Source organism: Cnephaeus nilssonii, assembly GCF_951640355.1.
Source record: "Cnephaeus nilssonii genome assembly, chromosome: 16".
NCBI classification, from domain to species: Eukaryota; Metazoa; Chordata; class Mammalia; order Chiroptera; family Vespertilionidae; genus Cnephaeus; species Cnephaeus nilssonii.
In genome coordinates, this window is record NC_137087.1 from 4,189,840 (window position 1) to 4,203,988 (window position 14,149).

The 14,149-nt window shown below is 39.3% G+C and overlaps 1 protein-coding gene across 2 annotated transcripts in view; it reads left to right on the top strand.

Moving 5' to 3' along the window:
- Positions 1 to 14,149, top strand: part of BMPR1A (bone morphogenetic protein receptor type 1A) — a 182,797-nt gene that overhangs the window by 52,434 nt on the left and 116,214 nt on the right. The window lies entirely within an intron of this gene.

Here is a 14,149-nt window from a genome sequence, read left to right on the forward strand (position 1 = left end):
GGCCCGGTCACCCCTAACTGTCCTCCCTTGCCAGCCTGGTCACTCCTAACTTCCCTCCCCTGCAAGCCTGGTTGCCCCCAACTGCCCTCCCCTGCTGGCCTGGTTGGCCCTAACTGTTCTTCCCTGCTGGCCTGGTCGGCCCTAACTGCCCTCCCCTGCTGGCCTGGTCCCCCCAACTGCCCTCCCCTGCAGGCCTGGTTCCCCCTAACTGCCCTCCCTTTCAGGCCTGGTCCCTCCCAACTGCCCTCTCCTGCTGGCCTGATCGCCCACAACTGCCCTCACCTGCCAGCCATCTTTGACCACATGGGGGCAGCCATGTTGTGTTTTGGAGTGATGATCAATTTGCATATTACCTTTTTATTGTATAGCATAGGTCTACTTTTGTTCTCTTATAATCTGTTTCTTGACAATAGAATCACATGGAATATATTGATGTAGCTTTCAGTATATTTTAATACTTGGTAACACAAATTCTCCTTTGTTACTTTTTTAAAAGTTTAGGATATTCCAAAGTTTATTTTTTCCAAGCCTGTTAACATTTATTGATTGATTTTTTGAGAGAACAGACACCTTTACAGTATTTAGTTTTCTCATAAAATGGCATACCTTCTTTTATTAGTCTTTTTTGACTTTCAGTACAGTTTTATGGTATATTTTATTTTAGGTGCTATTGTGAGAGAGATTATTTTCCATTGTATTTTGTAACCTGTTCTGTTAATATACAAATAATTTATTGTTATACATTTAAACCAGTCAACATATTTAACTTTTAAAATTTTAACAATTATTCAGTTGGTTCTAATGGGGAATTTAAAAATTTGTATATGATATGATCTTTAGGTAACAATAACTTTGCTGAATCAATTTTAGTTTATTTCTTAGTTGGGATTTAGTTTACATTAAATGCACTATTGCCCTGGCTGGAGAGTTCAGTTGTTAGAGTGATGGCCTGCGCAGAAGGGTCTCAGGTTTGATTCCCAGTCGAGGATACATACCTGAGTTGCAGGTTTGATTCTCATCCCAGGACAGGGCACATCCGGGAGGCAACCAATCCATCTCTCTCTCTCTCTCTCTCTCTCTCTCTCTGTCTTGCTCGCTCACTCTCGCTCGCTCTCTCTCCTCTCATTCCACCTATCCCCTCCCTCCCTTCCACTCTCTCTAAAAAATCAATGGAAAATATATCCTTAACAAAAAATAAAAATAAATAAAGCACTTACTATAGGGATAGTGAAATGAGTTTGATTAGTTTTTATATCACATAGTTTTCTTTATACTGCAAGGTTAGTGTGGGATGATTTCTTCAGTCTATTTGATGAACAACAGTGAATAATCCAAATATTTGTGTTTTTTAAACATCTTTATTTGGTGAAAGTATCTCAGATATCTGTAAAAATTACGTATTTTAGCATATTCTGTAGGTGTCTTGTTTTTTGGGTTTTTCTAATTATTATTTTTTGTTTTCTTCTTAAAATAGTAGAAAATATGTTCTCCTAGTTCTGGAGGGTAGACATCCCGAATCAAGTTGTCAGTGAACCCTCTACCCTCGGAAGACGCTGGGAAGGGTCTATGTATCCCACGCTTCTTTCCTGACTTTTGATGGCCTCAGGCCTTCCTCGGGCTGTGGGTGCCATCTTCCTTCTTTCTTCACACGCCTGTGTCCAGAGTTCCCCTTTTCATAAGGACACCGATTATATGGGATTAGAGCCCATGCTAGTGACCTCATTTTAACTTAATTGACCTCTGTAATGACCCTCTCCCCAAGTAAGGTCAGATGCTGAGATACATATGTTGAATTTAATTCATTTATGTGTTTCTTTTTCTTTTTTAATTTGAAATGACTTCATACTTAGAAGAGATGCAGGATAGCATTTTGAACTCCCATATAGTCTATCCAGATTTATCAATTTTTCACATTTGTATCGTTTTCTGAATTTCCCTGTTCCCTTTACCTATCTACACACATACACACAATTTATTTCTTATTTTATTTTTTAAAATATATTTTTATTGATTTCAGAAAGGAAGCGAGAGGGAGAGAGAGATAGAAACATCAGTGACAAGAGAGAATCATTGATCGGCTGCCTCCTGCATGTCCCCTACTGGGGATTGAGCCTGCAACCTGGGCATGTGCCCTTGACTGGACCTGGGACCCTTCAGTCTGCAGGCTAACACTCGGTCCACTGAGCCATACTGGCTAGGGCCACACAATTTATTTTTGATGAACTCATTTAGTTTTTATTTTCCAAGAACAAAGATGATATCATACATAATCATACTTGGGCATCAAATTCAGAAAATTTAACATTGATTCCATAACTTAATCTGCAGTCTAGAATATGCTATTGTCAGTTGTTTTAGCTAAGTCCTTTTCAGATTTTTTTCACTTTAGGAGAGGATTCAGTTGTCATGCCTCTTTAATCTGGAACAGTTTCTTAGCTGATTTTGTTTTTCATGACATTAACATTTGTGAAGAATGTAGGCCAGTTATTTTATACAGTACTAGAGGCCTGATGCATGAAGTTGGTGCACTTGGGGGAGGGTCCCTCAGCCTGGCCTGCACCCTCAGTCCAGGAGCTCTCAGGAGATTCAGACTAATAGCTTAGGCCCGCACCCCGTGAGGAGCGGACCTAAGCTGTCAGTTGGACATCCTTAGCACTGCTGCAGAGGCGGGAGCCCGGCTTCTGGCTGAGTGGCATGCCCCCTGTGGGAGCACACTGACCACCAGGAGGCAGCTCCTGCATTGAGTGTCTGCCCCCTAGTGGTCAGTGTGTGTCATAGTGACTGGTCGTTGTGCCGTTTGGTTGATTTGCATATTAGCCTTTTATTATATAGGACTAGGGGCCCGGTGCACGAAATTGGTGCACTGGGGAGGGGTCCCTCAGCCCAGCCTGCCCCCTCTCACATACTGGAAGCCATCAGGGGATGTCCTACTGATGGCTTAGGTCCGCTCCTTGTTGGGAGCGGACCTAAGCCGCAGTCTGGCCTCCCTTTGCTTGAGGCGACTAGGCTGATCAGGGGAAGGTGCCAGCCCCATCACCCCGCTGCTGCAACCACTGCCAGTCACCGCAGCCACTAAGGTATTTTCATCAACACGGACTCCAGTCCCTTCACCATGAAAAAATGACAACTTTCTTTAGGCATTTTCAAGATGTGTCTTTCATAGGATATGACATTTCTTTCTTTATCTTTTTATCCTCACCTGAGGATATGTTTCCATTGATTTTTTCCCCTTCCCTCTGATCCCAGGCTCTGCCCCTGCCCAAGCCTAAAGCCTCCGCCCCAGGCTTTAGGCTTGGGAAGGGGGACACCCCCCCCTCTGCCCCTCCGATCTCAGGCTCAGCCCCTTCCCAAGTCTAAAGCCTCCGCCCCAGGCTTTAGGCTTGGGGCTTGGGAAGGGGACTCCCCTGCCTCTCCGATCACAGACTCGGCCCCTTCCCAAGCCTAAAGCCTCCACCCCAGGCTTTAGGTTTGGGAAGGGGTTCCCCCCACCCACTCTCACACCTCCGATCGCAGGCTCGGCCCCTTCCCAAGCCTAAAGCCTCTGCCTGATGGCTGGCTGGGAGTGACCTGGGTCCTGAGGAGGTTCCCAGGACCCAGGTATGTATGCAAATTAACTGCCACCTTTGTTGGGTTAATTTGCATACACACTCTGATTGGCTGTGGGTGTAGCGGAGGTACGGTCAATTTACATGTTTCTCTATTATTAGGTAAGATTCTTTGTTTTGGAGTTGTCTGACATATTTTCATTGTTAGATTTACTGGTAGTTGATGCATCTCTGGCCAGAATTCTGCATAAATGGTGGTGTCCTTTCTCAGGGTATCACATTCGGAGACATAATATGCTTGTCCTATTTGTCATTGGTAATGTTAATTTTGATCACGAGGTCAAGGTGTTAGTTTCTCCACTGTATAGTTACTATTTTCTTCTTTATGACTAATAAGCAATCTGTGGGGAGATACTTGAAGATCATGCAATTGTCTTGTTTCTCATAAAATTTCCCACTCCCCTTTGGAGTTAATTGGTACTTGCTATTTATAGTTGTAACAGTGATTTTCCACTTTCATCAGTTGCTCCACATTTATTCTGCATTGTACTGTAAGAACCCTTCTCACTTTCTTATCCACTTATTTAATCTGTTTAGCTATCATCAGTATGGACTAATGGACTTCTATTTCAATGGATTATAATCCATTACAACCCTATGTTTTTTTTGATGTTCATATTATCCCAGATTTTGACAGTGGGAGTCCCTTCATCCTGGCTCTGGCGTCCTTTGGATGTGACCCCTTCTTTTATGTGTGAGCCCTTCTTTACTTCCTGACACAGTAATGGTCCAGGCTCATATTGGACCTTCTTTGCTTTATCTGTGGGGCAAAATCAGTCATGTCTCTAAGGAGCCCAGTCTCTTTGGTGGGAGATGATATGTAGAAACCAAGATCTGAGCGTTAGGTGCTCTCATTGATACAGGGTGTCATTGCTTCAAGTCTCTTTCATGGAACATATTTAGGAAATACATTATTTTAAAAAATAATTTTAGTGCCTTCAATTCTAATCCAAACACACTGGATTTTTTTTTTTGCTTTTTCCCATTTAATATTTTAATTTGTTGTTTAAGTTTAAAGATATATATATATATATGTGTATAGATACAGTGAAATGCACAAGTCTTAGGTGTATTTCAATTCGTTTTGAAAAATGTGTACTCTGTACTCATACCCTTATCTAAATATTGACATATAAATTTAACGACTTTCTCATTGTGGGTAATATTGATTTACTAGAGGCCCGATGCACGAAGATTCGTGCAAGAATGGGCCTTCCTTCCCCTGGCTGCCGGCACCGCCTTTGCTCCAGCTGGAGCTGCCTTTCCACCTTCCCACGCTGTCCAGAGGCCCGGAGCAGCTGGGGCGGTGTGGAACGCCTGCGTCGTTGCCATGGTGATGATGCAAGCGTCCAGCCCCGCCCCTGGCCGCTCGGTGCCTGCGTATGCAAATTAACCAGCCATCTTTGTTGGGTTAATTTGCATACACACTCCTGATTGTCTGGTGGGCGTTGCAAAGGGACGGTCAATTTGCATCTTATTCTTTTATTAGTGTAGATTAACTTTTAGATACTTGATTCTTGAATGCACTCATTCACAAATTCATTTGCACTTTAGTTCAACATACATAAACAAAAGTAAGCTTACTGGTATCACAACAGTGAAGCAAACAAAAAAGGTCTTTTATATACTGTGGCTTAATGCAGTCACAATTATTTCCCACAGTTATTTGCATTTTTTAGAATTGGGGTAGGAAAATGTTCACATTTCTTTACGGATTGTATCACTACATTTTTCTAATTGCAAATTGTGATGGTAAAGAAAACAGTGTATTTTCTTATGAGTGGGCAAAGTACATTGTGGTTTCTGGAGTTAGAACAAGTGTTTCTTAGAAACCTATCAGTTGGTGGCTCTGCCCACAGAAATTTATAACTTCCAGCAACTTCCTTTTTTAACTGGTGGAATAAAAATGAATGGACAGTTTACTAATTTTCAATGAGAATTTGATTTGAAAAGGATATGTATATAGTGGAGAATCTGTGCCATTTTGAAATTAACTTTACAGCTGATTCTGTAAAGCCAGATCAGTAGAATTTTGGAGGACTGGAGAAATGACCAAAGGGAAAAATAAGAGAATGAATAATTATGGTAGAAGGAACAGTGATGAATCAAAAGCATTTATCTTATAGGATTCCAAAATGAACTATTAGTTAAATAATAATTTTAATAGCTTTACAAATATGATGAAAGGTTTTAGAATGGGTGAGTGTACAAAACACAAGAAATAAGGGCAGCTCTTAAGGCACCCCATAGTTATGCAGATGATGATTCTTGTCTCTTAGTGACAGCATCTGCGTGAAGAATTTTGTGTTTAGGAAGAAAAATGTCCAGCACAGTGAGGGATACACAATATAAAGTAATAGTGCTAAAGTTGAGGAGGATCTTAATCGACTGATGACTTAATTGGAAGTCAATCTGCTAGTCATATTTATTATATCTGATAAGGTTTGTATATGAAAACAATTGTTTGTTAGTACCAGCAATCTCATCTCTTTCTCAACTTAAACTGTATATTCTGGAATGTATTTTATCAACCCTAAGACATATATATATATATGTGTGTGTGTGTGTGTGTGTGTGTGTGTGTGTGTGTGTGTGTGTCGTGTGTAATCCACGGGTATTGATGTATTGTTATTCTATGTATCATTAAAAAAGAAAAAATAATGCCTGATAAAGAATGATATGATAATGTTTTTAAGATATTGATTTAAGATCCTGATTTCACAGTTGTTAAGTGTGAAAAGATGTGTCCTAAAATTGATTATTATATTAAGATGTAACAAAAATACACCATTAAGACACACATTTAGTGTGTTTTTTTTTATTGTCTTTTTAGTCTCTATGTCACTTATTTCTGCTCTAATCTTTATTTTTTCAAATTTCTTTATTAAATCTAGTAGTTTTTTGGTGAAGTCTTCAGGGTTTTCTATGTACAATATCATGTCATCTGCGAATAATGAGAGTTTTACTTCCTCCTTTCCAATTTGGATGCCTTTTATTTCTTCTTGTCTGAACGCTGTGGTTAGGACTTCCAGTACTATGTTGAATAAGAGTGGTGAAAGCAGACATCCCTGTCTTGTTCCTGTTCTTAGGGGAAATGGTTTTAGTTTTTGCCCATTGAGTATGATGTTGGCTGTAGGTTTGTCATATATATATTTCAGTGCTCCTATATTCGGTGCATATGTGTTTACCAGGGTTATATCCTTTTGTTGGATCGATGTCTTTAGTATTATGTAGTGACCTTTGTTGTCTCTTGTGATGGCCTTCATTATGAAGTCTTATTTTGTCAGATATGAGTATTGCTACACCCGTTTTTTGTTGTTTTCCATTTGCATGGAAAAAATTTTTCTATCTTTTCGCTCTCATCCTGTGTGTCTTTTGTTCTGAGGTGAGTCTCTTGTAGACAGCATATAGTTGTGTCATGTTTTTGTATCCATTTAGCTACCCTATGCCTTTTTATTGGAGTGTTTAACTCATTTACATTTAAGGTTATTATTATTGACTAGAGGCCTAGTGCACAAAATTCGTGCATGGGGGGTGTCCCTCAGCCTGGCCTGCACCCTCTCCAATCTGGGACCCCTTGGGGGATGACCAACTGCCAGTTTAGGCTCTATCCCTGTGGGCAGTTGGGGGGTGAGATCAGGACAGCAGGGGAGGGCAGTTGGGGTCTATTGGGCTGGAGGGGAGGGCTTCCCAATTTGTCTATCCTTTTGCCAGTGCCACCCTATCTTAATTATTATAGCTTTGTCATAATTCTTGAAGTTGAGTAGCAATGGCTTGAATCATGCCATTCTCTTCTGGCATGTAGAGTTTCTGATGAGAAATCAGCTGACAGCCTTATGGGATCTTTGTAGGTAACTAATTCCTTTTCTCTTGCTGACTTTAATTTTCTATGTCTTTAATTTTGGGCATTTTAATTATGATGTGTCTGGGTGTGGGCCTGTGTGGGTTCTTCTTGTTTGGGACTCTCTGTGCCTCCTGACCTTGTGCAACTTTTTCCTTCACCAGGTTAGGGAAATTTTCTGTCATTATTTCTTCAAACAAGTTCTCTATCCCTTGCTCACTTTTTTCTCCTTCTGGCACACCTATTATGCGAATATTGTTATGTTTCATGTTGTCCCACAGCTCCCTTAAGCTGTCCTCCCTGTTTTTTTAAATTATTTTCCTTTTTGCTCATTTTTTAATTGAATGGTTTTCTTATTGTTGGGTTTGAAGAGTTATTTTTATATTTTAGATAGCTGTCCTCAGGTATTTTTTGCAAATAATATCTCCTAGACTTGGATTGACTTCTCATGCTCTTTATTTACTTTTTTGTTTGTTCGTTTTGTTTTAATTTTTTTCTCTTTTTTCCCCTCTCATTCTTTTTATATTATCTTTTGCAGAGGAAAGTTTGAAATTTAAATGAATTCCAGCCTATCGGGTATTTTTTTTCATGGCTTGTGCCTTTGGTGTTTTATCTACAAAATCCTTGCCAAACTCAAGGTCACCTAAATTTTATCCTATGTTATTTTCTAAAAGTCTTGCATTTTACAGTTAGGTCTGTGATCCATTATGAGTCTTTTGTGAAGAATGGAAGGACTGTATTTAGAATTTTTTTTTTAATGTGGATGTCCAATTGTTGCATATACCATATGCTGAAAAGACTGTCCTTGCTCCATTGTATGGCCTTTGCTCCTTTGTTAAGGGTCAGTTGACTACATTTATGTGAGTCTATTTAAGGCCTCTCTGTTCTTTTCCATTGGTCTATTTGTCTATCCTTTTGCCAGTGCCACCCTATCTTAATTATTGTAGCTTTGTTTTAATTCTTGAAGTTGAGTAGCATCAGCCCTCCAACTTTTTGTTCTCCTTTCAGTATTGTGTTGACTGTTCGGATCTTTTACCTCTCCATATAAACTTTAAAATCACTTTATCATGATTTACAAAAAAACCTTGCTGGGCCTTTTTCTGAGGTTGTGTTGACTCTGTAGATCAAATTAGGAAGAATTGATGTCTTCACAGTGTTGATTCTTTCTATCCATGAACATAGACTATCTTTTCATTTATTTTTATTTTTAAAATCAGTTTTATAGTTTTCTTCATATAGATCTTCTACATATTTTGTTAGATTTGTACCTAAGTATTTCATTTTGGGGGGTGCTAATGTAAATGATAGGCTTTAAATTTCAGATTCTATTTTTTCATTGTTGGCACATAGGAGACCAGTTGACTTTTGTAGATTAACTTTGTATCTTGAAACCTTGCTATAATTGCTTATTAGTTCTAGGAATTTTTTATTGTTGATTGTTTTGGATTTTCTACATAGACTGTTATGTCATCTGTAAACAAAGATAGTTTTTTTCTTTTCGTTTCCACTCTACCGGTATACCGTTTTTTTCCTGTCTTATTGCATTAGCTAAGACTTCCAATATGATGTGGAAAAGAGTGGTGAGAGGGAATAGATATATTGTTGCCTTGTTCCCCATCTTAGTGGGAAAACTTTGAATGTCTCATTAAGTGTGATGTTAGCTGTAGATTTTTGATAGATGTTCTTTATGAAATTGAGGACGTTCCCCTCTTTTTCTAGTTTGCTGAGAATTTTTATCATGAATTGGTGTTGAATATTATCAAGTGCTTTTTCTGCATCTACTGATATAATCCTGTGATTTTTCTCTTTTAGTATGTTGATGTGATGTATTATTGTATTAATTGATCTTTTGAAATGTTGAATCACCTTTGCAAACCTGGGATAAATCTCACTTGGTCAAGATACATAATTCTTATGTTGTTGGATTCTAATATTATGTTCAGGAATTTTGTATCCTAGCTAATAAAGAGGGAATATGCAAATTGACCATCACAAAGATGGCAGCACCCACATTGGAGGCGGGGTTTCCCTAACACAAGATGGCTGCACCCACAGTGGAGGCCGAGTTCCCGTAACAAGCCTTAAGGAGCAATCAGCAGGGACCTGAGGCTGCCAGGCACAGGGTCGGGGCAGGGGACCTGAGCCTGCGCACCCCACCCAGTGGGGCTTGACGGGGGCCCTGAGGCTGTGCCCCCCCACCCGACGGGGCTTGATGGGGTTGGAGTTGGCCGGGTCTGCGTCTTGCGTGATTTTGAGGCGCCGCAGGTGGGTGGGGAATTGACTCTGGGTCCCGCGGCGTGCTCCAGACTCTGACAGGAGGAAGATTTTCATATACATTTTACTAATTTTCTTTCATCTCTGACACTTCTATTATAGAGAAAGGGCAAATAGCAATATTAACCCTACCAGACCTGAGGCCCTGAACCTAACTATCCCCTATACCTGGGCTCCTGAGCATTAAAGAGAAAAAACCAACATGATAGAGAAAAATGTTAGTTACATGCAAACAAGTGGTTAGAATAAGATGGAACTTGGAAGACATTGTAGAAAATAGGTCTGCCTTTCATCTAGCGCCAATATTCCACCTCTGTGTGCCAATCCACCCAGCAGGATGAGCCTTGTTTCACACAGAGGTACTTCTTGCAAAGTGAGCACCAGACGTTGCTCTTCACCTTCTTGCATGGATTGTCTTTGTAAGACACTCCAGGATTTTGCTTGTTGTACCTGGAGTGCTTTTCCCTGCACACAGCACACATATGATTAGACGATGTCCCAGGGGGAATCTCTGGAAAATGATTGCCTGGGGTCATCCGTTGAGGGCAGGGTTCCTTTTGTGGGTGGCGGTGGGCTGATGGCCTGTATCCACCAATAAGTTGCAGGCACAGTTTCTGAATATATCTGGTGAAATAAACTGGCTTTTTTGAAGCAGCTTGCTGCTTTGAAGCATACAAGATATAAGAATTATAACTGGCCCACATAAAAAATTTTATGAAAAGCTGCCGGGGCCAGTGGTAATGACGATGAGACCGGTGAAGGCGGGTCATCTGGTCATTTTGTCACAGCCACCCATATATTTATTATAGTCCTTCACCAGCTGTGGCATCTGTATTTCTTGCACACTGCCATCTTTATTTCTTCTGTTTATTACTACATTTTGGGCTGGATCGTGGTAGTTCGAAATAAATGTGATGGGCTTTCTATCCTGCCAAACTAAACATGTTACACTTTCTTGACATAGATAGCGACTGTCACCCCTAGCAAGTTTTTTTGCACTTTTCAGCGACTTAGGAAACTGCTTCCTGTTTTGCTGCAGGGTTCCCACAATTCCTGTGTGTAATTCTGACAGTGCATATTTAGCAAGGGTTACAGAGTTGTAGAACCGGTCCATGACAAGCACATGAGATTTATTTTCCATGCACATGAGGTCAGGAGACGAACGACTGTATTTCCTACGGCGCCCAAGTCTTTTATAGGCATTGGTGCAGCACCAGTGTAGATTTCTGCATTCAAACTGTAGCCAGTCTCACCTTCACAGAGAAGGAAAGACGTGATGCCCCACTTTGTGGGCTTATCCTTGATATACTGCTTGATGGCCAAGCGGTTTTTTGTCGGGATCATCCCCTCATCTAGGCTCCAATGTTGCTTTGGCAGATAGAAGTGGAGAAACTTGGGGAGCAGACTTTCCAAGAAAGGCCTAACTTTATATATTCTATCTGTCTTATCGATATCTGTGTCTTCTTCATCAATTATGTGTAAAAAACTCCAAAGGGCAAGAATCTGTCTCGAGTCATAACATTTCAAAATCCGGGAGTAAACCCAACAAAGTCAGAGCCCTCATTTGTGCAATAATCCCGATAGCTGGGCTTTATACATAAGTATTCCATATAGATCCTCAGTCCAAGAAAAGCCTTCCTTTCTTCCACTGTGGCATCCTTGACATTTTTGGCATTGTAGGAGTTGGGCTTTGTTATATGCGATTGGTGGGCCCGGAGGTTGGTTTTCTCTGTCAAATTTTGCCAGAAAGTATCATCCAAAAACAAGGATAAAAAGTCAATCGGTTCACTCTCCTCTGTGATAGATCCAGGAATGTTCACTGGGCCTTTTCCATCCTCATTGAAATTCAGATCTGTATTTGGTGATACAAAATTCCTTGTCCAACCTTCATCACCACCTAGATCTCCCCCATCAGCTGTTTGAGGGACACACACCCCCTTCTCTTACTATCGATCTAGCTCTAGATCTACAAGGGTCAAGATTCTCCTCATCACTCGAGCTCTCACTGTCTGTGTCACTTGAACTGGAAACGTATTCTTGATGAAATTCTGACTCCTCAGAGTCTGAATCAACCAAAGTATCAATCACCTGTTGGACTGTGATAAGCCTAGACCTACTTCGCTTTCCTGTTGAAGTGCTTGGTTCATCAGCCACTCGTTTCATTGTGAATTTTCAGAATTTTTTCATGTTAAACCACACAAAGTCAATTCAAACACATGGGGGCAGACATTTGCAATGGCTAACCATGAGGTTTGACCACGATTGGTTGGTTATTTTTAGTTTGTGACACATTTTTTTCACGTACTAGGCAAAGTACCGAAAATTAGGTACAGCGGTATAGCGGCTGATTCAGAAATTACCGAAAAATCGGTACAGCGGTCTGGTAGGGTTAAAATATTTCCTCTAATTAATCCCCTTTTAATGTGCACAAATTTCGTGCACCAGGCCACTAGTGTGTGTGTGTGTGTGTGTGTGTGTGTGTGTGTGTGTGTATATATTCGTGGGAGATACTGGACTGTAGTTACCTTTTTTTTGTAATGTTTTTGTCTGATTTTGGTATTAGGGTAATGCTGGCCTCAGAACGAATTAGGAAGTATTCTCTTGGCTTCTATCTTCTAAGTAAGAATTTAGAGACTTGGTATAATATCTCCTTAAATGTTTGCTAGAATTCACTGGAGAACCTAATCTGAGCCTGCTGCTTTCTATTTTGGAAGATTATTATTAGGATTCACTTTATCTAATAAATATAGGCCTATTCAAATTGTTTCTTCATGTGTGAGTTTTAACAGATTGTGCCTTTTAAGGAATTAGTTTGTTTCATCTAAGTTATCTAATTTATGGGCATGGAGTTTTTCATGATATTCTTTGATATATATTTTTTAATGATCATGGGACCTGTAGTGATATTCCTTCCCTATTTTGTTTCTGATATAGTAATTTGGGTAATTTCTCTTTTTGATCAATTTTATTGATCTTTTCAAAGAACCAGATTTTGGTTCTATTTATTTTCTACTTTCAGTTCATTTATTTTATTATTCATTTTCATCTGCTTAGCTTGAATTTAATTTGCTTTTCGTTTTGTAGTTCTTTTAGATGGCAGCTTAGGTTACAAAGTTTATATGCATTTAATGCTATCAACTTCCTCTTAGCAGTGCTTTCACTGCATCCCACAAATTTTGAAAAGTTTTATTTTCATTTAGTTCATATTACTTTTAAACTTCTCTTGAGAGTTCTTCTTTGGTACATTGCTTATTTAGGGGAGTGTATTGTTTAATCTCCAAGTATATATTATTTTTTTTAGATATTTTTCTGTTTTTTATTCTAGTTTAATTCCATTGTTGTCTAAGAGGAGACGCTGTATGATTTCTATTCTTTTACCTTTTTAAAGGTATATTTTATGGCCCAGAGTGTGGTCTGTCTTGGTGAATGTTCCAAGTGAGCTTGAGAATAATGTGTATCTTTTGCCGTTGGTTGGATGAAGTAGATGGTAGATATAAATTATAACCAGTTTATTGATGATGCTATTGAGTTCAGCTGTGTCCTCAATGATTTTCTGCCTGTTGGATCTCCCCATTTCTTAGAGAGAAAGAAATGGTGTACCTTAGAGAGGGGTGTTGAAGTCTTCAACTATACTAGTGGATTCATCTGTTTTTCCTTGCAGTTGTATCAGCTTTTGTCTCATGTACTTTGATGCTTTGGTGCTAGAAGCATGCACATTAAAAATTGGTGTGTCTTTTTACCATATCTGTTACACATTAAAGGAACTATTTCCAGTGGTTGTCCAAGAGTGTACAGTATACATTTATAACTAATCTAAGTCTACTTTCAAATACAGGCATACCTTGTAGATATTTCGGGTTTGGTTCCAGACCACCACAATAAATAGAATATCACAATAAAGCATCACATGATTCCCAGTGCATATAATTTCACTATGTATGTCTCAGTGCTGGTTATTTTGTGTCAGTGTTCTCAAGTATGTATTGTGTGTCTTAAGCATGTAGTTTAAAATTTTTTTAAGGAAAGTTTTCTTGAATTAGTTTTTAGAATTTTAGTATAGCCTTTATTATTTAGTTCCTCTGCTTAGGCTTTCTTCAGTGACTACTGTTGTGTAAAAAATTAAAACAATTTTTGTCACTTTCCCTAGAATCCTTTTATTTATTTATTTATTTTGATTTTGAGGATTAGACTCCTTTTCACTTTCTGTTTCTCTTAAGGCTTCATTACCTGTTGTGTTTATTCACTTTTGTGTTTTCTTTGTTTTTAGCATTTATTTCTGAAATTAAAAAATTTTTAAGTTCTAATTGTTATTTTAGTTATGTCCTCACATTTTGAGTTTCTCCAGTTCTGATGTTGTTTTTTCATTCTTTTATATAATTGCCCTAACGTTTTTAGCTTTCTATCAGTTTTCTGTTTCTGCTCTTCTGGC